This window comes from Pteropus vampyrus, unplaced genomic scaffold (genome assembly GCF_000151845.1).
Source record: "Pteropus vampyrus isolate Shadow unplaced genomic scaffold, Pvam_2.0 Scaffold46, whole genome shotgun sequence".
NCBI lineage: Eukaryota > Metazoa > Chordata > Mammalia > Chiroptera > Pteropodidae > Pteropus > Pteropus vampyrus.
This window is the reverse complement of record NW_011888827.1, coordinates 6,265,078-6,269,441: the sequence shown is the minus strand read 5'-3', so window position 1 is coordinate 6,269,441 and position 4,364 is coordinate 6,265,078. Positions and strand designations below refer to the sequence as shown.

General features: G+C 34.0%; 1 protein-coding gene across 2 annotated transcripts in view; it reads right to left on the bottom strand.

The window, feature by feature from the left end:
• The window catches only part of DCLRE1A (DNA cross-link repair 1A), a 22,289-nt gene that overhangs the window by 4,360 nt on the left and 13,565 nt on the right, over window positions 1–4,364 (bottom strand). The window lies entirely within an intron of this gene.

The following is a 4,364-nucleotide window of genomic DNA, read 5'->3' as shown; positions in this document are numbered from 1 at the left end:
CTAGGAGCCTTACAGATTGACCTCTTCACAAAGGACTCATTTTTTAGTATAAATTCCTAAAAATGGAATTGTTGAGTTAAAGGATTAACCCCTAATTTCTACTATTATCCAAGTGGATGAGTGCAAATTTCTCTGAATGTCGACATAGAAATTCTACCTTTTAAAAATTGGTAGAATCTGGTAGAAGCCAAATATATCATTGTTGTTTTACTTTTATTTTTGATTACTAGTAAGAGGCTGAACATTTTATTTTTATCAGATATTTATATTTCACTGATGAATAACAATCATTTCTTTGTATCAAACAATGACTTTTTATTAATTTGAAGTCAATACAAGAATACTTAGTCATTTCTTACCAGTCATATTTCTTACCAACTACTGACCTCCCCCTAGCTAACGTAATGCTACTTGCTCAATTACTAATCTTACTCCCCTTGTCCTCACAAATAGGAAACTGAGGTTTACAGCAATTATACATGTAATACCACAACTTCCAATATAGGTATCAAACTTATCTATTCTTACTTGTCTCTGCAAAAACACTCAGGAGAATTAAATGAGAAGTAATTTCTGCTTTTCATGAGATAAATTAGTTAACACAAAAATACCATTAACCTGTGCCACAAACAAAAACATACGGCATTATCACATAAGCCAAACATACAGAAAGATCTGCCAACGGCCACTAGTCATTCATTAACCACACACAACTGGAGAACCACTATCATGGGTAATTTGATTTATTCAGCATAAAGTTCTATGACTTTGTCTCCCTGTTTTTTGGTAACCAGTTTGTGATGAAAACGCTTTTGGTATATGCCACTAGGACTATTTTTTTCAGCATGCAAGTAATCATCTGTAAGATTACTGTCATAATGTTTTACCACATTCAGTGAATCAAGTTTAAATCAGGGTGGTAGTCAACTTTAATATTACATACATAAATTTGAGTTGTTGAACTAAATAGCATGAAAGGTATTACTCATAGGGTTTAAGGCTTTCAAGCATGTCTTAGAAACTCTGGAAACTCTATCAGGTTATATTTTCAAAAAAGTCATTAGCTCTGATGCAACAAAACTATTTTTGGCTGGTAAAAAAAAAGCTTCAAGTACTAGCTAAAATATAGCTTCATGGTAACCAGCAGCTTCTGCTCCATCTGTGTTTTGAAGATAAGAAATCATCAAAAATGTCATTAACATCTGGTTAACTTTATTGGAGGAAGAGGAAGGTTTCCTGAAGGCAATACCAACAACAGATGACAAATACAGAAAAAAACAATGATTTCACATCATTCCTTTTTCAAAAACACTAGCTTCAAAAACAACAACAAAAACACCAAACAGGTTCAAAATGAACATTTCTAAGACGTTAAAACTGATCTGAATTCCTGGATAAAAAATTGTACTTGGGTTTATTATTTGAAGATTTAATTCTTAAGTTTGGATTTGCATATATATGATCTCTAAAAGAAAGTTATGTGTATCAGTACAAACAACCTATAAATTTATATGTTGCAAGGGAATTGTCAGAGAGGAAGAGGAGGCCCTCTTCCTGTTTGAGGCTAATGAATCCCTCTACCTCTATTTCTAGATCCTTCTCAGAAAGTTAACTTCATTAATTGTTCTCCTCTCTCATGTATCTTCGATTTCTCCATATCACTCACAGTGTAAAAACCCTCATCTCTTACAGCTAACAAACTCCCTTTATTGCACCTCCCTCTGGCTGTGAACACATGTGGCTCCTCTTCACAGCCATGCTCTATTGCTGCTTCTCTCCTGTCCCTCACCTTCCATTCGTTCATTCATTCATGTTTTTGTCTTCGAGGCAGACACTTCAGTGGTTTTGGGTATATTCACAAATTTGTATGGCCATCACAACTATCTAATTCTAGGACATTTTCAGCACCCGAAAAAGAAACACCATACCCATCAGCACTTTCCATTCCCTCTTCCTCAAGCCTTGACAACCAGCGATCTACTTACTGCCTCTACAGTTTTACCAATTCTGGACATTTCATATAAATGGAATCATATAAAATACAGCCTTTTGTGACCTGGCTTCTTTCGCTTGGCATAACGTTCTCAAGGTTCATTTATAGAGTAGTATGTTTAGTACTCCATTCGTTTTTATAGCTGAATAATATTTCCATTTTATGGACATGTCACATTTTGTTTGTCATCATTTGATGGCCATTTGAGTTGCTTCTACTTCTCGGCTATTATAAATGATGCTATTATGAAATTTTTCAATTTTCTTGGCCACATACCTAGGACTGGAATTACTGGTGATATGGTCACTCCATGTCTAACTTTTTAAGAAATTATCAAACTGTTTTCCATAGCGGCTGCGCCACTTTGCAAGCTTCCAATTTCACCAAGCTTCCAATTTCTCCATGTCCTCACCAACAACTGGCACGCTCTCTCTCTTTTTTTAATATAGCTATCCTAGTAAGTGTGAAGTGCTGTCTCACTGTGGTTTTGATTTGCAGTCCTTGATGGCTAACAATATTGAGCCTCTTTTCATGGGCTTATTGGCCATTTGTGTATGTTCTCACTCATGTGGTCTTCTGTATACCTTCTCATCCATTCCTCAGCCCTCTGCCGTCTGGCTTCCTCTAACATCTTTTCACTGAATCGGTTCTTGTACAGGTCACCAAAGATATTCTAATTGTCAAACTGCCATTCTCTCCTCACATGACCTCTCTGTGGCATATGGCATCTTGAAACACTTTCTTAAAAAGCTTTAGTCCTTTCATTTCCATAAAACTGACTCCTCCACTTCCATTGTCCTCCTAAATGGATAATTTATTCAAACAGAACAAACTAAGTAGGAAATAAAACTAACACAAAAATAATACAAATATGTTATAGCTTCCTTGGGACATTTGTGTTTATTTTATGATTAATCAACATCTCATTAGCTCCACATAAATTGGATGCCTCCCAAATTTAAAATAAGTTTGCAAGGCTGGCTAAAACACCAATGGACCAAACTCTGACCTGATTATCCCTCAAATTTCTTACGAATTATATACCCATGAAAATAGGCCATAAAAATTTTACCCTAATCTCATGAAGAAAGGAGTAATTATAGCAGTTAGAATTTCCTTATTCAAGGGATAGATCTCAAATATTTATTTTCTTTATACAATAGAAGTATTATTATTTATAAGATAGATACAGTAATCAGCATCCTAGGCTATTTCAAAAAGTTCCATAAAAATTATTTCACGGATGTCAGAGCAAGAGTGAAAATACATTTTCTGTGTACAGTATATTTTGAATAGTTTTTAATACACGGGTTTGATGTATTCCATTGCTGGGTGTCAAAATGTCAGCAAATGGAATAAATCTTAGTATATAAATAAATCTGACAAATAAGCCCTCTGAATCACAGTGAAGTCACATCTTATATATCTCAATTTATACCTCAGAACTAACACTAGAACTTCCTATTAGGATGTGCTTCAGTATTATATTTAATTCTCACAAGTAAATTTCTAACAGATATCAATATTATAGGGGCTTAATATTAACACAGAATAGATCTGAAGAAAAGTAAGAACTTCTCAGAATTCTCTACTCCTTTCTCCACTCATCTAGGAAGAACTGGAAAACGAGCTTAAGAACAGGTCTGAACGACCAGACGGCTGTATATTTTTCTACTTTTGTTTCTTCCCTTATGTCAGTTCACTAGTTCCTAAACTCCTGGTGGGCATATGAATTATTATAGAGCTGTATCCACAAAAAACTAACATTTTAAATTCCTCTTAAGAAATTTTCTAGGGCAAAGTTTACCATAGGTGATTTCGTTATAAATGAATTCCTCCATGTGAAATGCAGGTAAATGGCACTCTAGTTTACGATCATCAGATCACCTTTTCTAGTTCATCCTCAAAAGACATACCTCTTGAATGCTTACCTTAAAATTAATTTTCATCATTGGAAGAAGGTGAACCAGTGAACTGCACATGTCTGTAGTGATGAGGGAATTAATTTCTGGTATATTGAGGCACTGTAATGTTTTATATTTTTCTTTGGACATGCCCACTTTAGAACCTAAAACATCAGCAATGGCTGTAGGCAAAGGAAAAGGTTAAAAATAGTAAAATTACAGCTTATAAGAAAAATAATAAAATTACAACTTGAATTTTAAAATAAAGATTTACCAAATAAAAAGAAATTTAAAACATTTACATTGTCATAATATCACAAAAAGGCTGAATAATTTTGTTAGTTGACTGTGTGTAATAAATTGTGGGAAAACCAAGGAATTTATTTTTTAAAACCTAGTATTTAAAAACTGCAAAATATGTATAGAAAGGGGTAGAAGGATGGAAGAAACCAAATTTAGAGGAGTTA